Source organism: Nycticebus coucang, chromosome 15 (assembly GCF_027406575.1).
Source record: "Nycticebus coucang isolate mNycCou1 chromosome 15, mNycCou1.pri, whole genome shotgun sequence".
Lineage (NCBI taxonomy): Eukaryota > Metazoa > Chordata > Mammalia > Primates > Lorisidae > Nycticebus > Nycticebus coucang.
In genome coordinates, this window is record NC_069794.1 from 51,711,126 (window position 1) to 51,736,824 (window position 25,699).

Below are 25,699 nucleotides of genomic sequence, written 5' to 3' on the forward strand. Positions count from 1 at the left end.
TTTCTCTGGTGTGGACTAAGCTGCAGTAAATATTCTTGTGCACTTACGCAAGAATTTCTAAGAGTATAGGAATGAAATTTCTGGTTTGTGCACTCTGTTAATTAAACTTTAAAAGAGTATTAAAACTATTTGCTAAGGTGATTGTATCAACTTATACTTCTTTCAAAGCAATTTAATAGGTAGAGTCATGGTCATTAACATTTGAGTTCTAAAAACAGATTCAGTACATGAAGAATCCATTTCTTTTGACAATTTGACCCTCATTCCCTCTCTCTCCCCTTACGCATTATTTAAAAGCTGGAATCAAAATAGAGTGAGGCAAGATATTTAAAGAGCTTTTCTTTTTAAGAGTTCATAATAAACCTTTATTTGGCAATGTAAAAATGTTTGTCTTTCAAGAGTTAATTATAATTTGTTACTGCTTTTCATAGATGCTTCTCTTATGTACAAAGGAGGGGAAGAATTTAGATCTTGATTTAAAAAAAATTTATGTGCACACAAGGAGAAGGGGTTATGATCTTAACTACAAAAATTGTCCCACTGTGATGTTATTGCTATCAATTGCCAAGCTGGTCATCTTCTGGATGCTCTTTTGGTGGCTATCACAGCTGAGAAGTTTTATCACATTCAAAACAAGGCTTCTAATTTATTCATAAATTCTCCGATGTTCCTGTAGACCCCCACCACCTTCTGTTATGGCACTCTTTAGTTGTCTCACTGATTCCGAGGTTGCCTCCCAAGGGGTCAGCTGGTAGACCATGAACTTGATTCCTGCCTCTAAGCATCTCTGTGCCAGCACTCGTCCTATATTCTCACAAGCCTCCATGTTTCTGGTACCATAAAGATTCTTTTTAATAGCTCATTCATGAATGGATGCAAAAACTGCAACCTGGCCACTCTGGTGCTCAACAAATGCTTCTATATGATGCTAAGTCCTTACAAATCACAAGCTGTGCCAGAACTCAAAAGAGGGCCACACTGTCCTCCAACCCCGCTCTTTCCTGGCTACAGTAAGAGCTCCAGATTCCAGGGGTTCCAGTTTCTGAACTCTGGGGCAATAGCTTCATTCTCCTGAGGGTCCACTTCAGGTTTTACTATTGGCTTGGAACTGGTTGAGAGGACTGCCAACCTACACCCAGGGTTCCTACAAATCGACAACAACTTGCAGAACTGCGACTGATCACTAAGACGATCTTGGGCAGAGTCACCTCCTTTTCCTCACCAGCACTTCAGCCATAAAGAGCTTTTAATAAAGATGTTGTAAGATGCTCCTTCATGCAGTATTTATTGAGGGTCTGCTAAGTACCCACACTGTGGCAGGCATTAGACAGGGTGTATAATAATGGATGGCACCCCATAGTGCCTTCGTAACTAACAGTCTGACAGGGAGATAGATGTACAAATTGTCAATTAACAAACAGCAAGGGGGGTACCTATTTATAGCCTTGAGGATTAAAGGGATTCCATAGGACAATTTATTATAAAATGTAGGCATGGTTAGACATGGGTAGAAACATACATGGATAGACATGTGTCATTATATCTTATAAATACAGTAGGACCCACATAATTGACCACTTTTCTACATTGACCACCTCCTTAAGTTGACCTAATGTTCATAGTTCAGACACGCATCACCTGTATGTGTCAGTAGAGTAGGGCTAGTTCCTTCTGTTGACCACCTCCATATGTTGACCACTTTGTTACAGTCCCTTGGGTGGTCAATTTACAGACATTCTCCTGTCTTTGAGTTGTTATACTAGGTTATACTAAGTTAACTTCATTATACTAAGCCTACCTCTCTGGGGGTTGTGCATTACAGAACTTCTTGCTGAGAAGTGATGGTTAACTTTATGTGTCAACTTGACTGAACTAACAGATGCCTAGATAATTAGTAAAACATTATTTCTGGTTGTATCTGTGAGGGTGTTTCCAGAAGAGATTTGTATCTGAATCAGTAGACTGGGTAAAGAGGATTGTCCTTACCAAGATGGATGGGCATCCAATTGGTTGAAGACCTAAATCAAATAAAAAGGCAGAGAGAGGGGAAATTCACTCTCTTTTTTTGAGGTGGTTAGATTAGAACTTAACACCATCACCCCTGGCGAAGTAATTCACTTAGACTGAATTACACCATCAGCTTTCCTGGGTCTCCAGCTTGCAGATGGCAAATTGTGGGACTTTCAGCCTCCATAGTTGTGTGAGACAATTCCTGTAATAAATACCCTCATGTGGGCATGTGTGTGTTTATATCTTCTTTTGCTTCTATTTTTCTGGAGATCCCTGACTAATACAAGAGAAGTCTGGTGAAGTAGCATTTCTGTTATCTACAGCAAGAAATTACTACCCTTAAGCTGAGACTGACTAGTAATAGGGACACCACATCCTCCAGGTTATGCCAAGGCCACCTCTGAACTTAATTCTGAAGAATTCTCCTTATCTCTTTCAGCAAAGTACTAAGAAAGCTGTAGAAATGGGTCTCTCCTTGATTCTATCATTAGCCTAATTTGAACCAAGGGCCTAGAAAGAGTGCAGAAAGATTTCTCTTCATTCTCTCTAATGAATGGCACAAAGTAAAGCCCTTGTGGGCTAGATCTTTTCCTTCTGCTTGAAGTTGCAGGGCGTCATTCATATGTTTGCCTGATGATATGTGTTATTTATAAATAATAAGCATTTATTTTAAGGTTGTAGCCGTTTTTTATGCCTGTTGTTTCTTTGCTGCATATTTGTTAACAAGTATGTTTATTAAGGATGCAGGATCTTTCCTTTGCATAATTCATTTTCTGTAGCTACCCTTCATAATCAGGTCTTTGCAGTCTGTAATGTGTCTTTATAGGAAAGCCCGACTATAAAAATAGGCTAAAATTCAATACACAGAAACACTGAGCTTCAGACCAGCTACCAGGAAGATTTATTTTAGCAATATTGTCTATGTGAGGCGGCTGCCTGGTACTTTTTATCCAGCTTACAACATTTTATCTCCTTATGTTGGACCAGAGTTAGTCCTAAGAGTAGGATTCATCTTTAGGAAACCTTAAGTGTCAATGAACTACATGAGTCTTGCAGAAGACTACAGCCCCATGCATTCTCAAGATCACGGCACACCATTTCATCAACAGTTCCTTTAGTCTCTACTTTGTCTGACCCTTCTGTCAATTTGTTGGTCTCCCCTCTCCTAGTCACAGTAGATTCTGTGCTATGATAGGAGGTAGGGAGGGACAAAGCTGAAAGCAGGGCCATTAAAAGAAACTCTGTGCCCTAATGTCTAGGCTCCTCAGTGATCTCCCTCTCCTTTGCTTCTAGGATTCACTTCCAGTTATACGATGCCTTTTTACCCAGTTCCCTCACTTCCTTTAGGGAATCGGAGAATTACTTTGGAGGTATATGATTAAGATCTCAGGTTTTTTATTTATTTATTTTATTTTGTTTTTTATTTTTTTATTAAATCATAGCTGTGTACATTAATGTGATCATGGGGCACCATACCCTGGTTTCATAGACCGTTTGACACATTTTCATCACACTGGTTAACATAGCCTTCCTGGCAGTTTCTTAGTTATTGTGCTAAGACATTTACATTCCACATTTACTAAGTTTCACATATACCCTTGTAAGATGCACCGCAGGTGACTAACATTTGAACAGTTGATCTCTCACTTAAGCCTTGGATACTTCAGAGCTGAGCATTTTCCAGGTTAGCTTATCAGTGGACAAATCATGCTTGCATACACCTCGTTTCCCCTGGGAGATGAGTCATATTCCTGAACACCGAGCTTCCAACCGGCAACTCTGGAATTTCCTGCCTTAAATGTGAATATACAGCCAAGGGTTGGTATATATTTGAGGAACTCATTCAATGTTAATGGGAAAAACAAACAAGCAAACAAAGAGAGGACCCATAAAAAAACAGAGGCAATGTAGAAAACAAAAATCTATATTTAATATCTTCAGAGCAATAAAAGATACTACACCTATAAAACAAACACAGGTGCTATAAAAAGAAATAATCAGAGGATTAGAAAGAGCCCTTAAGAATTAGAAATATGTTGGTAACATAAACAATTCAATAAAGGAATTGGAGGATGAGGTTGAGGAGCTCGCAGAAAATAAAACAAGGAGAGAGAATATGAAGGAAAAAGAAGGAAAATAGGAAACAAATCCATGAAGTTCAACATCAGACTAGGAAGATAAGAATCAAAAACAAAGGTGAAAAGGTTATAGAAGAAATAATAAGGGTTTTTTCCAGATCTGCAAAGAAGGATCATCCTTGTTCCCTTTTTTGGAAAGCTGCTGGAAGATGTGCTTAAGCAAATGAGGGAGCAAACAAAAGATAAACACCAAGAAAAACAGGTCTTTAACACAAGGGAAAGAAGAAAGAGAAGTCCTGGGAAATTCTGGGGATGGGAGCTGAGTATTTGATCCATTTAAACATTTGCAAAATTGAGGAAAATAATAGAAAGAATTACATAGAAAAGATATAGCAATTATTAACTTCAGGAAAGGTATAGCACAGTTCTTGGTTTAACACAATATTTACCTAGCTCTAATAGTATTGAATACAGATTGTGATGACCATATGACAGAATTGGGGGTAGAAGGGGACAGAAGTAAGGATGAACAGAGAGGGTGATAAGGGGAAATTGGAAGTCTCAGCTACCACAGGAAGATCAATGTTTTATGACTAAAATTGGTGAGTTAAGAAGTAGCAGGGGCGGCGCCTGTGGCTCAGTGAGTAGGGCACCTGCCCCATATACCGAGGGTGACGGGTTCAAACCCGGCCCCGGCCAAACAGCAACCAAAAAATAGCCGGGCATTGTGGCGCGCGCCTGTAGTCCCAGCTACTCGGGAGGCTGAGGCAAAAGAATCGCTTAAGCCCAGGAGTTGGAGGTTGCTGTGAGCTATGTGAGGCCACGGCACTCTACCGAGGGCCATAAAGTGAGACCCTGTCTCTACAAAAAAAAAAAAAAAAAAAGAAGTAGCAGAATAAGCTTATTTATATGCTTACTTAAAAATACAGAGTTCTTTTCTCAGAAGAAATACATCAGCGTGGAGAACAATCTGAGGAATGGGCTATGAGGATGGAATCGGGGCAGGGCTGCTGTGTTGACTTAAGACTCACATCATGTTTAAATAGATGCATGTATTCCAGTCATAGAAATACAGATTTAACTTTAAAAAAGAATTTAATGAGAATTCTTTTATACAAATTGCTGTGCATAGCTCTGTTTTTTTTTTTGTTTTTTTTTTGCCCTTAGAGTTGACTACTAGGAAGGGAATTACTAGCTGTAAGGATTTGACCATTTTTGAAGCCCTCTGCACATATTATGTACATGTTACTCAGTTTTCTCCACAGCTAATGGGCAATACAGATACTTCCCACTTCCTCATAATTCCATCCATGGGGCATAGCCCCATATAAAAAGTCTGTCTGAGAACAAAAACTATTTTTTAATTAGTTTTAAAAATCTTTTTTGGCTCAACATTTTACTTTATTTTAATTTTTTAGTAGTGCCTTAGACAAATAGTATAATAATACATTTATGGTAAATGATTCAAGTCTTACTTAAGTACAGAGATTAAAACATGAAAGTAATTTTTCAGCTCCATCCTATTCTGGAACCCCCTTGTTCGAAAGTGGCTTCAGATCACTTTATATATATATGTGTGTGTGTATGTGTGTGTGTGTGTGTGTGTGTAAATAAAACAAATAGTTATTTTTATATAAATGGAATCTTACAACTCATGTTGTTTTGTAAATTGCTTTCTGGGGTTGGGAATATGTCTTAGAAATCTCCCCTGCTCAAGACTTTTAAACAGTGTTTGCTATTATGCATTTTAAACAACTTGCTGTGGTCAAACCACACAGGTGGGGTAGCCTACTGACCCAAACATGATTGAGAGAATATACATGCACCAAGAGTGTGTGCAGAGTTTATTACTCACATAATGAGGCTCTCGGGGGAGAACAAGGAAGGCTCCCAAGCTGGTCTTGGAACAGCTTGAGAAAACAAAGAAAGAAGATTTTTATAGTAGTTAGTGAGGTGTGGCCAGGGACAGGGTTCCCACACAAGGACTGTGGCTTGTGTGGTTTGAATTTGCTGCGGGTGCCAGGAGAGGGAACACGTGGGCTTGGCTTTCTTATCAGCTTGTTCAGATGTGGGGCAGAAGGGAAGGGGCAGTGATGAGGCTTGAAAGCTCTCAGCAGTCAAGCATCAAAAACAGAGTCAGGCTCTTTATTGCACAACGTTTGCTGTTCTTTGACAGCTTAGTCACACAGATCCTCCTTACCCTTGGAAAATAATCTTAACAATTTCAAAACACTGGACAGAGCCGAGCGACATACGAAGGTACTGAATTTGTGCTTCCTGTTGGTTTAGTAACCTCCCAGGCATGATGGCCGTGCTCCTGACAGCAAATGAATGACAGCAACGAGCCACCAGCAAGCCGGCTCACACAGCAGCCGCCAGCACCATCCAGAGTCTCCATCTGGAGAGGCCGAGGCCCTCTTACTCTTCTGGCTCTGGACTCATTTTATTACTCTGTGCAAACCAGCCCACCTCATTCTTGAAAGTCCATGTTGCCAGCCTGCTTGTGCCCCAGTTTTCTAACGTGACCCTGTGTTGCTTCAGGCCTGTTTCCCATGTGTCTGTGAAGGACTCTCTCTGTCTGTTTTATAAAAGTGAGTTACATTCCACTTTGGCCCTAGGGGAGGACTCATCTTTGGTCTATCCCCCTACATGTTCTATAGGCACAGAGATTAAAGGTGGAAGGAGGTCTAATATTTTTCCAATCTCAGAACCACGGGACTGACTATTGCCTGCCAAGCAAGTAGGAAGGGCTAAGCGAGGGAGACCAGAGGCGTGCCGACTGAGGTCGAATCACTGACTTTTGGGGAAAAGCTTAAAAATGCCTGTTGATAGCACATAATAGCCAGGACAATTATTCTCTCCCTTGCAAAGATTTCTAATTAATGTGAAAATGTAAAAGAAAAGCCTGATTTGAGAACAGAAGGTCTAAGGGAACAAGATCTTGGCTCCCCCAGCAACATTTACAGCACTAGAAAGTGCTTAGGCCCAATTCCACATTTCAGATCAAGCAGATTAAAGCCCATGGTTTTTTTCCACCTGGCATAATCCTAGCCTATGGAAGCCACAGTTAATAATTATTTCCCTGAGCCCACAATAGAATCTCTTTTATCCTGGCAACCTGCGGTTGTACCGTGGCCAGTGTTTTCAAGGCTGGCAGACAAAGGTTTGGCCTGCTCTGGGTGAAAATGTCTTCAGCATGACAAGCACAGTTGTTTTCTTGCCCTCTACCACTTTCTGACCACCTCTTGCCTTTGCATCACTAATCTCTCAATTCCACTTGTGCTCTTTGCACTTCAGGGTGACTTTGCACTTGACAGAGCTTGTGGGCATGTAGACGGAAGGGAGGGAGCATTTTTATGGCTGTACACATTGAGGATATATCAGCCAAAGGTTCACAGTAGGTCTTGTCTGGCTATGTTCAGTCAAGCATGTTGGAAACTTGAATAGCTGACAAGCTAAAGGGTAAGGCTTTTGTCACTCACTAATGACAGTAATGTGGAGACACGCAGGCTATAAGAACGTAGTCCAAGGCAAACCAACAGGTGACTCTTGGGCATCTGCTTTATCCAGAGTTCTGTGTAAAGTTGATCAAATGGTAGGAAATATTCCTAAGGGAAGGAGCTGTAAGGAGAGTTGTGCCCTTGTTATCAAACCAGAGGCACCAACTTTGCTTTGTCATCTGTAAGTGATGTATGTTTGCTGAGCTACTTCTACAGCTGAGTTATTGGAGAAGGTACGAATCCACTGGATATTATCATTTCTTCCTGAAGGTCTAAAGTCATAAACACCATCAGATAAGATCATGTATATAAATCACAGCACTGTGCTAGGAACACAGTGCTCACAGAACTGTTGTTATCTACTTAAATGCCGTGTACTATCCTTTCTCCTTCATCCATTTGCATCTTCCTCTCCCACCCTTCTCTTTCCTCCAGGCCCTTCCTCAAGTCTTGGTGTTAATGTTGGCTATCTCTCTGCATAGATGCTCTTGCTCTTGCCTTGGGCTGTAAGCTCTGGAGCGCAGTGCCTGTGTTTCTGTGATCTTCTTTTTACCCTTATTGACTTATACAACATAGTCCCTTCCTGGTAGATTGACTTACACATTCTAGTTGCAACTACATCTTCTTATCCTAAGAAAAGGGTTGCCTCTCACTGAGAATTGCCTACCTTCATATTCTCACCCAGTTTAAAGTGGAGCAGGACCCTAAGCTCAGCGCCCCGAAATGTTAGCATCACCATCTTCTCCAGCCCAGCATGTATGAGGCATGAAGGTGGAGGAAACTCAACTCTAAAAAAAATGCTCGACCCCATCCAAAGGCATGGAAATTAAACAATCTTCTGTTGAATAACAGATGGGTGCAGGAAGAAATCAAACAGGAAATCACTAACTTCCTTAAGCATAACAACAATGAAGACACAAGCTACCAAAACCTGTGGGATACTGCAAAAGCAGTTTTGAGAGGAAAATTCATCGCTTTAGATGCCTACATTCGAAAAACAGACAGAGAGCACATCAACAATCTCACAAGAGACCTTATGGAATTGGAAAAAGAAGAACAATCTAAGCCTAAACTCAGTAGAAGAAAAGAAATCTCCAAAATCAAATCAGAGATCAATGAAATTGAAAACAAAAGAATCATTCAGAAAATTAATGAAACAAGGAGTTGGTTTTTTGAAAAAATAAATAAAATAGATAAACCATTGGCCAGACTAACTAGAAATAGAAAAGTAAAATCTCTAGTAACCTCAATCAGAAATGATAAAGGGGAAATAACAACTGATCCCACAGAGATACAAGAGATCATCTCTGAATACTACCAGAAACTGTATGCCCAGAAATTTGACAATGTGAAGGAAATGGATCAATATTTGGAATCACACCCTCTCCCTAGACTTGGCCAGGAAGAAATAGACCTCCTGAACAGACCAATTTCAAGCACTGAGATCAAAGAAACAATAAAAAAGCTTCCAACTAAAAAATGCCCTGGTCCAGATGGCTTCACTCCAGAATTCTATCAAACCTTCAAGGAAGAGCTTATTCCTGTACTGCAGAAATTATTCCAAAAAATTGAGGAAGAAGGAATCTTCCCCAACACATTCTATGAAGCAAACATCACCCTGATACCAAAACCAGGAAAAGACCCAAACAAAAAGGCGAATTTCAGACCAATCTCACTCATGAATATAGATGGAAAAATTCTCAACAAAATCCTAGCCAATAGATTACAGCTTATCATCAAAAAAGTCATTCATCATGATCAAGCAGGCTTCATCCCAGGGATGCAAGGCTGGTTCAACATACGCAAGTCCATAAACGTTATCCACCATATTAACAGAGGCAAAAATAAAGATCACATGATCCTCTCAATAGATGCAGAAAAAGCATTTGATAAAATCCAGCATCCTTTTCTAATTAGAACACTGAAGAGTATAGGCATAGGTGGCACATTTCTAAAACTGATTGAAGCTATCTATGACAAACCCACAGCCAATATTTTACTGAATGGAGTAAAACTGAAAGCTTTTCCTCTTAGAACTGGAACCAGACAAGGTTGTCCTCTGTCACCTTTACTATTCAACATAGTGCTGGAAGTTCTAGCCAATACAATTAGGCAAGACAAGGAAATAAAGGGAATCCAAATGGGAGCAGAGGAGGTCAAACTCTCCCTCTTTGCTGACGACATGATCTTATACTTAGAGAACCCCAAAGACTCAACCACCAGACTCCTAGAAGTCATCAAAAAATACAGTAATGTTTCAGGATATAAAATCAATGTCCACAAGTCAGTAGCCTTTGTATACACCAATAACAGTCAAGAGGAGAAGCTAATTAAGGACACAACTCCCTTCACCATAGTTTCAAAGAAAATGAAATACCTAGGAATATACCTAACGAAGGAGGTGAAGGACCTCTATAAAGAAAACTATGAACTCCTCAGAAAGGAAATAGCAGAGGATATTAACAAATGGAAGAACATACCATGCTCATGGATGGGAAGAATCAACATTGTTAAAATGTCTATACTTCCCAAAGCAATCTACCTATTCAATGCCATTCCTATCAAAGTACCTACATCGTACTTTCAAGATTTGGAAAAAATGATTCTGCGTTTTGTAAGGAACCGGAAAAAACCCCGTATAGCTAAGGCAGTTCTTAGTAACAAAAATAAAGCTGGGGGCATCAGCATACCAGATTTGAGTCTGTACTACAAAGCCATAGTGCTCAAGACAGCATGGTACTGGCACAAAAACAGAGACATAGACACTTGGAATCGAATTGAACACCAAGAAATGAAACTAACATCTTACAACCACCTAATCTTCGATAAACCAAACAAGAACTTACCTTGGGGGAAAGACTCCCTATTCAATAAATGGTGTTGGGAGAATTGGATGTCTGCGTGTAAAAGACTGAAACTGGACCCACACCTTTCCCCACTCACAAAAATTGATTCAAGATGGATAAAGGACTTAAATTTAAGGCACGAAACAATAAAAATCCTCAAAGAAAGCATAGGAAAAACACTGGAAGATATTGGCCTGGGGGAAGACTTCATGAAGAAGACTGCCATGGCAATTGCAACAACAACAAAAATAAACAAATGGGACTTCATTAAACTGAAAAGCTTCTGTACAGCTAAGGTGACGATAACCAAAGCAAAGAGACAACCCACACAATGGGAAAGGATATTTGCATATTTTCAATCAGACAAAAGCTTGATAACCAGGATCTATAGAGAACTCAAATTAATCCACATGAAAAAAGCCAACAATCCCCTATATCAATGGGCAAGAGACATGAATAGAACTTTCTCTAAAGACGACAGACGAATGGCTAACAAACACATGAAAAAATGTTCATCATCTCTATATATTAGAGAAATGCAAATCAAAACATCCCTGAGATATCATCTAACCCCAGAGAGAATGGCCCACATCACAAAATCTCAAAACTGCAGATGCTGGCGTGGATGTGGAGAGAAGGGAACACTTTTACACTGCTGGTGGGACTGCAAACTAGTACAACCTTTCTGGAAGGAAGTATGGAGAAACCTCAAAGCACTCAACCTAGACCTCCCATTCGATCCTGCAATCCCATTACTGGGCATCTACCCAGAAGGAAAAAAATCCTTTTATCATAAGGACACTTGTACTAGACTGTTTATTGCAGCTCAATTTACAATCGCCAAAATGTGGAAACAGCCTAAATGCCCACCAACCCAGGAATGGATTAACAAGCTGTGGTATATGTATACCATGGAATACTATTCAGCCATTAAAAAAATGGAGACTTTACATCCTTCGTATTAACCTGGATGGAAGTGGAAGACATTATTCTTAGTAAAGCATCACAAGAATGGAGAAGCATGAATCCTATGTACTCAATCTTGATATGAGGACAATTAATGACAATTAAGGTTATGGGGGGGGGAAGCAGAAAGAGAGAGGGAGGGAGTGGGGTGGGGCCTCAGTGTGTGTCACACTTTATGGGGGCAAGACATGATTGCAAGAGGGACTTTACCTAACAATTGCAATCAGTGTAACTGGCTTATTGTACCCTCAATGAATCCCCAACAATAAAAAAAAAAAGAAAAAAAAAAAGAAAAATTAATACAACAGAAACCCATATGATAATTAAAGAATCAAAACTGGCAAAAAAAAAAAAATAAAAAATAAACATGGTATTAGGAGATAATCAAATGTTACTTAGAGAGGAAGGTTGAGTGAATACGAAATGCTCCTGTAAATCTGGTAATTTTACCTGCTCTCTGTAAAAGGCAACTATGGAGGCAATCCTTCCCTAAGCAGCTCTAATTTGTATGGAACTTCTATTGTGGAAGTAGAAAAACCCAGTGCTAACACTTCCAATTCAGTTAAATGACTTCATGTGCTGTTAAGTTCAGGCTGGCTAGGAATTTCATAACTTTTCACTGACTTCATTACAATAATACTTAGCACTAGGTTCACACAGGTGATGTCTACTCAATAGTGTTTTCATAACTGTACAGCTGTCATCAAATTATGTTGATTTATGGCTGGATGAAAAATGACAGTGAACCATAATTGTGAAATTTCACAAGGCACTGACATTTGTGTTTAAAGCACAGAAGAATTCAGCAAACATGACTACCACAATGTAAGTGCAATTGTGAAGACTTCATGGAAAAGTTCACGGATTCAAATGTAATTAAGCATGAATTAAACATGATGAGCTACAGGGCTAATTCTAGCACTGCCGAAACTCCATTATGAAAATCCGCTTCAGAAATATGACCAGCTCTTTTTTAACATATGTCAGATGCTTAACATATGGTCTCCCAAGGCCTCCAGCATACCTTGGGTGATCCAGGGCAGCCAGCGTATGCTTGGCACTGTTGAAGGTCTAGCTTATCGAGCCAAGAAGCTAGGGAACATGATGGGAAATCAACCCATGCTTGTCAGAATCTCACTTCTTTTCCTTTAGAACAAGTATTATAGATTTGAAGGAAAATGTGTGTCTTTGTGAGATACGATACTGTGTTCTGACTCTTCACAGTGGGGCAAGAAACAACAAATCATAAATGTAGGCTAATGCTTATTTACAATTAATTTGTCAAGGATAATAGCAAAGTAAAGAGACAGATTTTATGTACCACATCCACAAACAGAATCAGTTGTCTGACAACTCAATATGTTGCATAGGTAGTGGGAATGGATAACCTGAAAACAGCTTTCTGTGATATCATCCCCTATCTTCCCTGTTCCCCAGCCTCCTTTGCATCATTCCTTCATCCTCAAAGAGATAGAACAAAAAACCAAAAGACCGAAAGCCAGAATTTGAGCCAGGCTCAAATCCTGCTTTGACTGCTAGGGAGGGAGTTGGTCTGCTCCTTTTGGTGTAGTTTTCTGATACGTAAAATTAGGATAAATTATGTTACTTTACCTACCTCCCAAGGATCCTACGAAAGTGTGGTCTGGTGGTAAATGCACATGTCCCTCATGTATATGTACATATATGTATGTATGAATATTTGTATGTGTGTGTCTGTATATATGCGATGAATGACATACGTATGTTTACCTGTGTCCCCTGGTCGTAACCCCACTGGACTATGGGAGATGATTATCTTAGTGACAAAAATAACAGCAGCAGTGACTATTTGTTGTGTTTACTCTATACTAATCATATTACATTTGCTTTATATGTTTATAGAGAGAGTTAAATTGAATAGCATGACTTTTTCAGAATCCTAGAACACTAAGAAGTAAGAAGAATAAAATTATCTAAAATGTAATAGCTAGTCTCTCTTTAAAAATAATGCTGCTTTTCTGGCTGTAATTATTAAAGTTAAATAGATTCCTTCATTATTGGCAGAAAGCTGTAGCTATATCCTATTCTAGTGAAAGATTTTGAGGATCAATAAGAAATTTGCCATATATCTCCTAATTTTACACAAGAAGATTCCTCATGTCGGCCATTTATTATTTTTTTCCCCAAATCTAGGTACACTAGAAGGATCCCTCTGATTTGAAGGAGGTTAAGTTTAGAACTTGGGAAGCTCACTGCCCACAAATGGTAGAGGTGGCTAATAACATAAATAGCTTGTCAGCTTGGGTTAGACAAATAATGATGACAGATCATTAATGGAAGTTCAGGCACGCCTTGGAGGTTGGTGGGAAAGAGCACAGAAATGTCTTTTTGCAGCATAAATTTCAATGGTTCTAACAGAGACAGGGTCTGCCACCTGTGATCCTGCAGGACAATTGTATTTTATGTAAAACCCTCCTTACGGTTAGAAGGGTTAGAACTCTGTTCTGGCAAACTAAGGTAATCCAGAGGGGTAAGGGAAGGGGCTCTGCTGAGCAGAATCTTCACTGTCATCGTTTGATCATCTTCTCATTGTCAATTACTCGGGGAACATCAGTCATAATTTGAGTTTCCACTGAGCGCAATGCAGTTCTTGCCCTCTGTGTTTCTATACTCAAAGATTTCATACAAGTAAAAAAGTAAGAGGAGAAAAACTCAATTCCATTCAAGTTAGGGGATGAGAAGAGGGAACAGGGAGGTGGGTCGGTGTGCTCCCACCTAATGGGCACAATGGAAGGGTGTGTGGCACACCTCCTGGGTGCCGGACACAACAACAACACCTAACACCAGCACAACAATACCTAACAAATGCAAACATTGTAACCTAATCATGGGTACCCTCATTAATAAACTGAAATTTTTTTAAAAAGCTAAGATCTTCTTCTCTTCATTTACTGAGGCAGCATCCGTTAGAACCTGTTTTACTGGGTGAGACACAGTACATCTGATCCTATAAGTGCCTATACTCAAACATTTCAAACAAATGGAAAAACAAAGCATAAAATGCAAACAAATCACTCCTGAAACAGACAAAGAAAGAGATCTCCTGGTTAATGTGTTTTTTAGCTCAAATTCTTCTGCCAATCCAAATGTGGGTTGTAAAAACCAGAAACTCAATCTTTGAATAATTGAGAGACTAACTGGTATCAAGTCAACACTTTCCTCCCCTGGAGACGAGAATCTGAAGTCTTCTGTGCCTGTACTTGATTTTCCGAGTACCTGTGTGACACTGGGCAGTAAATCACCAAATCCTCTGCTGAGTATCTCAGTTAGCTGCCATTTATTTCTTGAACATTTATTGAGCTGTTGCTAGAATATTATCTAATTTTTCTGAGTGCTCTCTTTGTATGGGACCCTCTTCTAAGCATTTTATATGCATCAACTCATTTATGCTTCACAAAAACCGGATGTAGTAGGAATTCTTAATATCCCCAAACATACTCATTATTAGGGGACGTATTGGTGTTCTTCAGATTGTTAATCACTTATATCACATGGTGGAAGTTTTGTTATTTCCCTCAAAGGATGTCTTTTACAGAATAAAAGCAGAAATGCACTCTGGAGAACAAATTTAAGAGAGAGCAAAACAGAGGCAATGAAACAAATTAGGAGGCCCTCCCTACAGTTCAGGGAGGTAATGATGAGAGTCCAGACCACAGCAGTGAAAAGTGGAGATAGACCTGGATAGAGCTGTTCAGAAGTATTTATGAAGCAGAATCAATAGTATTTGGTGACCAATTGTGTGTGAAGGGCCAAGGATAGGCAAGAATCTAGCCTGACTCTCAGGCTCTTGGTTTGGATGACTGGGGGGTGAACTGAGTAGTTTTTTTTTTTTTTTTTTGGCCAGGGCTGGGCTTGAACCCACCATTTCTGACATATGGGGCCAGTGCCCTACTCCTTTGAGCCACAGGCGCCGTCCTGAACTGAATAGTCTTTAGAGGTGGGGTCTTTACAAGAAGGAATTTTTGTGAAAAAGCACATAAATTTAATTGGGGATGTGATGAATTAAAGATAGTTGTGGGATGTCTGATGTCCAAATGGAAAAGTTTTCATGTTTTTAATGGACTCTGCACAGAGTAGTCTGGAATTAAGGAGATCAGCATTAGCTATTTGAAAGTCCTCTGGATACATGTGGTTGGTGACAGCTGGTGTGGGTGAGATATTGTAAGTGACAGGAGTGCTGTGAGAAGAGAAAGGGAGTAGGGAAGAGACAACAGCAAAAAAGACTATGAAGAAATGGGGAGGATGAGCGCAAGATCAGAAGAGATGGGTGTCAGAGGGGCTGATAGAAAAAGGGAGCCAATGGTGTTCCATGCAGTGAGTGAGATGAAGGCAGAGAGAAGTCTGTTGATTCTGATCCCCAAGCAGGTTGCTGCTGACTTGGCGGGAGATGTTTCAGTTGTGCTGGTTGAATAGGAGGTGACAAGGTCAAGCACTCTTGAGTATAGAAGAGTCTTTCAAGTTACCTGGGAGAATAGGGAAGGACAGAGGTAAAGGGATAACTTCTCTCTCTTTCCCTTTTGGAAGGGGGGAAAGATGTATTAGCAAGAAAGAAATTGAAGATGAAAAGATGAAAGCAAAGGAGGCTATAATCAATGGAGAAAGTTCTCTGGGGACGAGGACAGGATGTAAGTCAGAATACATATGGAAGTCTTTGTTTTAAGCAGCAGAAGCATCCCTTCTTCTGAGATAGCTGGGAAGAAAGCAAAGATCCAGATATCTTTTCCAGTAAAAGGGCAGGGGCAGGAGGTTGAGGTATTTCTTGTCCTAAGCTCTTCGTTTTCTCCATGAAGTTGAAGGTTGTGGTTGGCAGAGAGTCAGAGGACATGGGATCTGATGGGAGTGGAGAGTTTAAGAGCCCACTTAGATGTTAATAGTTTTGAATAGGACCTTGAAAATGAGGACCAGGCACACTGAGAGCTCAGATGGGGTTGGTGCAGGTCATTAATTAGTAATCTTGCCATCCTGCACAGTTAGGAGAATTCTCTCCTGAGGAATGTGATTAGTCGACCAGTTAATGAATGGAAATGCAGGTGTTTGAATTGATTTGAATTTAGGGTTGTTCCTGGCAGGTTCATAGGAGGGACAAAGATCAGCAAATGAGCCCATTAGGAGCTTGCAGTCTTATGGAATCTCACTAAATTCACAGACAAGTGAGTGAATGTGACAAGGGGAGGGAGACAGCCTGCCTGGTGGGCTTTGTGCTCTGTCATTTCTCAGTTCCCCTCCTCCCATTCACGGTCAAGTTTACTTGGTCAGAGACAGTGATTCTTCTTTCCTAGTTCTGGCTATTCTCTTTCTTGGCATCGGATCCTGCTTCTATCATCTTTCACAGTCCAGGGCTCGGGAGCCACCTGATGCCTGGAACTCCTGCCACCTGGAAGTCCCCTGTGGTGCTCAGCCAGCACCCTGGGGCCAGATCCAGACATGCTGACTCCTGCTGGAGCTGGTAAGCACTTGGTGCACTCCCTGGGCCCGGCATTTGGCCTCTTGACTCCTTCCCATCTCTCTCCTTTGGGTTGGTCACTTTCTGACCATCCATGTCCCATATGGTCAAGATGTGATGCTTTTGTGGGAGCTAGAAGAGAGAGGGCCAGAAAGTATTACCCTTATTTTTTTCTCACTAAAATGTGTCACCTGGAAATGCCAGAAAGAAGAAAAATCACTGTCAGAGCATTTGGTCTTCTGCTCTTTGAGGTTAAAAAGATGATAGCACATTCGTGGGTAATATAGAATGGCTGAAAAATGGCCATGTATTTAAATATTGGTCATAGATTCAAATTGTCTGGAAAAATTCCAAGAAAGCAGTTCATCCCTTCTCCACATCTTCACCATGTCTTACTGGACCCAAGAGTGTCAGAGCCAGAGCTGGCCTTGTATTTTATGGATGTCAACAGGCTGCTGGCTCTACCCCGCAGCATTCTCCTGCTCTCTGCTTTGTATGCAGGTCATATCTGAGAGCCATTCAGCGAGGCTGCTGCAGGGTTTCCATCTGTCTTGAGCTCAGCGGAACTTCAGGGATCACAATAGGAGATTCACGTGCCCTGACAGGATTTTTATTCCACCTGCTGTTGATGTTTGATAAAGAAGGCAAAAGTTAAAATTCCGTATATTCAAGCTATTCCTTTTCTATCTAGAATTCATTCAATAAATACTTATTGATTACCCACTAAGTGTCAGGTGCTGGAGGCTAAGGATACTACACAGAAACCAAATGTACTATGGGTAGAAAAATAGTAATTAAATAATTTTCCAGATGAATGTAGAATTTCAGCTGTAATTGGTGCTGTGAAGGAAAAGTCCATTGTGTTTTGAGAATAGAGGTTCTATGCTGTATCTGTTACATGGGGGTTAGGGAGGATTTTTTTTTTTTTTTTAGGGAGGATTCCTTAAAGGAGATGACAATTGAGTTGAGATATGAATGATGGTAGGAATTAGCCCGGTGTACCAGAGAGGAAGAGATGGGCAAATGCCCCAAGGAGAAAGGAAATATTCTAGAAACTAAAGGATATTACTGGGCTTGAGTTCAGAGAGCAAGCTAAAGCGTAGGGGAAAATGCGTCCCAGAATGAACCAAACCATGCATGGTCTCTCATCCACAGGAATGGGGAAATTTTTTAACATTCTTTAGACAAAAAGAAGTAATATGATCAGACTTGTATTTCTGAAAATCTGGCTTCAGTAACAGAGGATGGATGCAAGATGGGAAAAAGTGAATATTGCATGAAGAGTTACGGGCCAACTGCCTGGTCCACAGATGGGTGACAGTAGGCTGGATTAGAGTTGTGGCTATAGAGATGAAAGGTGGAGGTGAATTCATGCTGAATTTTGGAGCTGGAACTAACAGGATTTATTAATGGATTGAATCCCAGGGTAGCAAGGAATGGAGGGATGATGGATAATTCCTATGTTCTGGTCTGGGGGACCATGTGGATGCTGGTGACATTTATTGCTCAATCAAAAGACTAGAGAGAAGTAACTATGGTTAATTAAACCCTAAAATTAATAGAAGACAATAATGTGGACCTTTCCCCACTTCATATGAAATTCAGAACTCCTAATTATTATTATTATTTTAAATGTGGAAACAAGCTATTCATGAAAAATATATCTGCAAATCAGTTGATGTCATCATTGGAAATAGTTGTAGTCAAAGATAGAACAACTCCATTTTCACCAACAGCCATAATATTTATATGAAAATTTGTAGATCAAAAAATCAAGCAGAAGTAGAAATGTGAGGCTACCAATAATAGAGATAAGTGTGTGTGTTTGTGTTGGCTGTGTGTAGGGGTATATGTAGGCAGAGTATAGTCAGCAGAAGAGTTTATTTCCTCAGCTACCACATCCATAAATTTGCTATAGTCTTCCCCCACATTGACATGTCATAAGCATAGTAGACTTTATCCTCCTATGTTGTGATAAATTGAAAGAGATTTTCTCCTTATTGGCTTTATGGATATTTTTTTCTCCCTACAATCTGGAATAATGTTTTTTCTTTAAGTTACTGTAAATAACCATTCACCTTCAATGAACAAGTATTTCGGCTATTATTTTTTCCCCCTAGTTCATTACTATTGCTGTTTTGTGTTAGATGGGGCACTGGGTCCAATTACAGCTTTGCATTTAATTATACACTTTGCATATGTGTATATTAATTAGAAGATTTTATTGCTTTGTATTTTACAGCTGGAGGTTGTGAACTATAGCTATCCAATATAACACTTCAGGGGATAATACAAATTTAGAATAATAAAAAGAAATTTATAATGATTGTATCGGGCATTCAAAGTATTGTATAGAAAAATAATATAGCATAAATACAATATACACAAGAGTCAAGCCCATTGTTATTTAATGAAGAGCTTTAATTTTATACAGAAGACAATTAAAGGGAGGGAGACAAGATGGCGGACTGAAGCCAGCTTTCAACAAAGGCTCCCGTCCAGAAGGAGAGTTAAGGGACAGGAATTTAGTAAGTATCCTGGTGGACTTGAGCCTCACCAAGAGAGAAGGCTGAAGAACGCACATCAACACCGCTGAGGCAAGTTGTGATCACAAGGACGCAAACAAAAGGTACAAAATCCACCACCAAGCGGACGGGAGTCCCCCTCCCCCATGAGACCGGCTCTGGAGCCCCACAATTGAACAAGTGGGCAGAAATTAAAGGCCCTCCCACTACACTCCACGGGAAAGACCTTCTAAAAACTGGACCTACCTCCCCTACTGGGGTGCCGTGGCGTTCTCCTGCCGGACATAGGGCTGAATAAAACTTTGGGAATCCTTTGCCGGCAACCCTGAATCCCCGGCGCTCCCCTCCCGCCCACTGAGGTCTGGAGGCCTGTCCCCCAGGACTTCGGATCCTTGGGTGATTTCTCAAGGGGAGTGGACAGTCCCCGAGTTGCGACTGGTAGCATTGACTCTGAGGCCCGCGAGTAAGGAGAGGGCACCGGGCTGAGGGGGAGTCACGCCTCGCGGCACTTCCCTGCGGTGCAGTGCACCAGCTCTCCCCGGGCATACGGGGCCCAAGACTGAATAAGACTCTGGCCTCCCCGCTGAGAGCTGAGAACCCCTACTCTCACTCGGGGTCTGAGGGCCTATCCCCCAGGAGTTCGGCTCCTTGGGTGATTTCTCGAGGGGAGTGCACACTGCCTGAGCTGCGTCAGGTCAGCGCTGACTCTGGGATACGTGAGCGAGGAGAGGGCACTCCGCTGAGGGGAAATCAAGCCTTGGCGGCACTTCCCTGCGGTGCAGTGCAGGAGCCCTCCCCGGGCACAAGACTGAATAAGACTCTGGCCTCCCCGCTGAGAGCTGAGAGCCCCTACTCTCACTCGGGGTCTGAGGGCCTATCCCTCCGGAGTTCGGCTCCTTGGGTGATTTCTCGAGGGGAGTGCACAGTGCCTGAGCTGCGTCAGGTCAGCGCTGACTCTGGGACACGTGAGCAAGGAGAGGGCACTCCGCTGAGGGGAAATCAAGCCTTGGCGGCACTTCCCTGCGGTGCAGTGCAGGAGCCCTCCCCGGACCGTAGTATTGCGTGAAACTGAATGAAACTCTAGCTTCCCCCCGCCCCACTCCCAATCCGGGTCTGGGGGCCCATCCCCCAAGAGTTCTGATTCTTGGGGGATCTCTTAAGGGGTGTGGACCCAGCACAAACTGCAGCCGCTCAGTGCTGACTCTGGTGCGCGGGACAGAGGAGAAAAGGGTCGCCTGAGTGCCCACACCAGAGCAGCAGTTCCCTGGAGGTAGATCAACAGCCGTTTTTTCTTTAACGGCAGAACGCTCACTTCTGGATATTCTGAGGCCACACCCCCTGTCTCCCTGGGCAACCAGAGGAGGCCACCGGTGTCACGGCTCACAAACCCAGAAGCCTCCAGGGCGGGGCCGACCCAGAGAGGTGTTCAGACGCAATTCTCCAGCAGCAAAGACGTTTGAACTCAAAACAGCCCGTCTCCTGTAGGCGATGACAGGAACAGAGACAGAACCTCACAAAGTTGTCTGTTCTGTTCTGTTCTGTTAGCAGCATCCATCAGGGACGGGGCTAAGCCTGAGTGAACACCTCCTTCCCAACACCTGCATCAAACACTCAAAGATGTCAGGCCCCATCTCCTCCTGCTAGATAGCGGCAGTCTGCGGGGGCCTGGCAGACTTCCTCGCGATTCAGGCAGGTGCAAACCCCTGGAGTGTCTGTTCACTGCAGGCAACTGGGTTAGCCATCTGCAGAGATACCAGTGACTGGGTCCGACGGAGGGGCAAAGTGGGGAAGGAGACGTCAACCTTCCCAGACTGCTCTGTTTGCGGGGTGGCTCCTCCTGACTCCACGCTGCACTGGGGTGAGCTGTCTCAGAGGAGTCACCAGGCCCCTGTGATCCAGTTCCCAGAGACCTCTTGAACCCTTCCACCCGAGACAAGTGCCGATTGAGACAGTTGATTCGGACCTTTTGAACTGGGCTAATAGACTGAGGACTTTTCAGGTGGTGCCCTGGGTGTGCGATTGTAGGAAGGTTTGATTCTCCTTTTCCAACTGGGGCCAGAGGTGGGCAGGCGGGGTGACTTAATTGCTGATTTTTTCACACAGCTGAGACTTCAAGCCAGAGTAGAAGTTGCAATAGGATCGAACAGAAACCAGCTGAAAACAAGACAGAACCACTTTGCTCCACCACACCAGACAGGGCCCCAGTTTCTCAGGCCACAACACTGTACGGGCCCTCGATAAAACCCCAGGGGAAAAACCAAAGGGAGTAAACCATGGGGCGGAATCAGCGGAAAAACTCTGGTAACATGAATAACCAGAATAGATCAACCCCCCCAAGAAAAGATACGGCAGATGTGATTGAAGATCCCATTCATAAACAACTGGCTGAGATGTCAGAAGTCGAATTCAGAATTTGGTTTGCAGACAAGATTAATAAAATGGAATTAGGAATTCGAGGAGAAATTCAAAAGTTGTCTCAAGAATTTAACGAATTTAAAGACAAAACCACCAAAGACTTAGACACACTGAAACAAGAACTTACAGCCCTCAAAGATATGAAAAATACAGTAGAATCCCTCAGTAACAGAATGGAGCAAGCAGAAGAAAGGATTTCTGACATTGAAGATAAAGTCTTCGAACGCTCCCAATCTCTCAAAGAGGAAGAGAAATGGAGAGCAAAAACGGATCACTCACTCAGAGAGCTCTCAGATAATTCGAAAAAACATAACATAAGGGTTATAGGAATTTCGGAGGCTGATGATGTGGCAGCCAAGGGCACAGAGGCCCTTCTACATGAAATTATGAAAGAAAATTTTCCAGACATGCCTAGAGAATCTGAAATTCAGATAGCAGACAGCTTCAGAACCCCAGCACGATTCAACCCCAAAAAGCCATCTCCCAGACATATCATAATTAGCTTCACTAAAGTTAACATGAAAGAGAAGATTCTCAAAGCAGCCCGGCGAAAGAAAACTATAACGTACAAAGGTAAGAATATTAGAATAACTGCAGATCTCTCTGCTGAAACTTTTCAAGCAAGAAGAGGCTGGTCATCAACTTTTAATCTCCTAAAGCAAAAAAACTTTCAACCCAGGATCTTGTATCCAGCTAAACTGAGTTTCATCTATGATGGAGAAATTAAATACTTCAATGACATTCATATGTTGAAAAAATTTGCCATAAGTAAACCAGCTCTTCAGGATGTTCTCAGACCTATCCTCCACAATGACCAACCCAATCCTATACCACAAAAGTAAACTCACTCAGAAACTTCGGATCAAACTCCAACTTCCACACTGGCGAAAGGATTAAAAATGTCCACTGGACCTTTGAAAAACTCGATACCCAAAATTCCACCAGACTTATCCTTACTCTCCATCAATGTGAATGGCTTAAACTGTCCTCTAAAGAGGCATAGGTTAGCTGACTGGATACAAAAACTTAAGCCAGATATTTGTTGCATACAAGAGTCACATCTCAACTTAAAAGACAAATACAGACTCAGGGTGAAAGGATGGTCATCCATATTTCAGGCAAATGGTAATCAGAAAAAAGCAGGTGTTGCAATTTTATTTGCAGATACAGTAGGCTTTAAATCATCAAAAGTAAGGAAGGACAAGAATGGTCACTTCATATTTGTTAAGGGTAATACTCAATATGACGAGATCTCAATTATTAATATCTATGCACCCAACCAGAATGCACCTCAATTTATAAGAGAAACTCTAACAGACATGAGTAACTTGATTTCCTCCAGCTCCATAATCGTTGGAGATTTCAACACTCCCTTGGCAGTGTTGGATCGATCCTCCAGAAAGAAGCTGAGCAAAGAAATCTTAGATTTAAACCTAACCATCCAGTATTTAGATTTAGCAGACATCTACAGAACATTTCATCCCAACAAAACTGAATACACATACTTCTCATCAGCCCACGGAACTTACTCCAAAATTGATCACATTTTAGGTCACAAGTCTAACCTCAGTAAATTTAAAGGAATAGAAATTATTCCATGCATCTTCTCGGACCATCATGGAATAAAACTTGAATTGAGTAACAACAGGAATCTGCATACCCATACAAAAACATGGAAGTTAAATAACCTTATGCTGAATGATAGCTGGGTCAGAGATGAGATTAAGAAAGAAATCACCAATTTTTTGGAACAAAATGACAATGAAGACACAAGCTATCAGAACCTCTGGGACACTGCAAAGGCAGTTCTAAGAGGGAAATTTATAGCACTGCAAGCCTTCCTCAAGAGAACGGAAAGAGAGGAAGTTAACAACTTAATGGGACATCTCACGCAACTGGAAAAGGAAGAACATTCCAACCCCAAACCCAGTAGAAGAAAAGAAATAACCAAAATTAGAGCAGAATTAAATGAAATTGAAAACAAAAGAATAATACAACAGATCAATAAATCAAAAAGCTGGTTTTTTGAAAAGGTCAATAAAATAGATAAACCTCTGGCCAACCTAATCAGGAAAAAAAGAGTAAAATCTCTAATATCATCAATCAGAAACAACAAAGACAAAATAACCACAGACTCATCAGAAATCCAAAAAATCCTTAATGAATATTACAAGAAACTTTATTCTCAGAAATATGAAAATCTGAAGGAAATAGACCGATACTTGGAAGCACGCCACCTTCCAAGACTTAACCAGAATCAAGTGGAAATGTTGAACAGACCCATAACAAGTTCAGAAATAGCATCAACTATACAAAACCTCCCTAAAAAGAAAAGCCCGGGACCAGATGGTTTCACGTCAGAATTCTACCAAACCTTTAAAGAGGAATTAGTACCTATATTACTCAACCTGTTCCAAAATGTAGAAAAAGAAGGAAGACTACCCAACACGTTCTATGAAGCAAATATCACCCTGATCCCCAAACCAGGAAAAGACCCAACAAGAAAAGAAAATTATAGACCAATATCACTAATGAATATAGATGCAAAAATATTCAACAAGATCCTAACAAACAGAATCCAGCAACACATCAAACAAATTATACATCATGACCAAGTTGGTTTTATCCCAGGGTCTCAAGGCTGGTTCAATATACGTAAATCTATAAATGTAATTCAGCACATAAACAAATTAAAAAACAAAGACCATATGATTCTCTCAATTGATGCAGAAAAAGCTTTTGATAATATCCAGCATCCCTTCATGATCAGAACACTCAAGAAAATTGGTCTAGAAGGGACTTTTCTTAAACTGATAGAGGCTATCTACAGCAAACCCACAGCCAATATCATATTGAATGGAGTTAAATTGGAATCATTTCCACTCAGATCAGGAACCAGACAAGGCTGCCCATTGTCTCCATTGCTTTTCAACATTGTAATGGAAGTTTTAGCCACCGCAATTAGGGAAGAAAAGGCGATCAAGGGTATCCATATAGGGTCAGAAGAGATCAAACTCTCGCTCTTCGCAGATGATATGATTGTGTATCTGGAAAACACTAGGGACTCTACTACAAAACTCCTAGAAGTGATCAAGGAATACAGCAGCGTCTCAGGTTACAAAATCAACATTCATAAATCGGTAGCCTTTATATACACCAACAACAGTCAAATTGAAAAAGCAGTTAAGGACTCTATCCCATTCACAGTAGTGCCAAAGAAGATGAAATATTTGGGAATTTACCTAACAAAAGACGTGAAAGATCTCTATAAAGAGAACTATGAAACTCTAAGAAAAGAAATAGCTGAAAATGTTAACAAATGGAAAAACATACCATGCTCATGGCTAGGAAGAATCAACATTATCAAAATGTCCATACTACCCAAAGCAATATATACTTTCAATGCACTCCCTATTAAAGCTCCACTGTCATATTTTAAAGATCTTGAAAAAACATTACTTCGTTTTATATGGAATCAGAAAAAACCTCGAATAGCCAAGACATTACTCAGAAATAAAAACAAAACAGGAGGAATCACACTACCAGACCTCAGACTTTACTACAAATCGATAGTGATCAAAACAGCATGGTATTGGCACAAAAACAGAGAAGTAGATATCTGGAATAGAATAGAGAACCAAGAGATGAATCCAGCTACTTACCGCTATTTGATTTTTGACAAGCCAATTAAAAACATTCAGTGGGGAAAAGATTCCCTATTTAACAAATGGTGCTGGGTGAACTGGCTGGCAACCTGCAGAAGACTGAAATTGGACCCACACCTTTCACCATTAACTAAGATAGACTCTCACTGGATTAAAGATTTAAACTTAAGACATGAAACTATAAAAATACTAGAGGAGAATGCAGGGAAAAC

The 25,699-nt window shown here is 41.0% G+C and overlaps 1 pseudogene; it reads right to left on the reverse strand.

Annotated features, from left to right (window-relative positions):
- Positions 1-646: 646 nt before the first annotated feature.
- Positions 647-25,699, reverse strand: part of LOC128566439 (39S ribosomal protein L18, mitochondrial-like) — a 29,530-nt pseudogene continuing 4,477 nt past the window's right edge.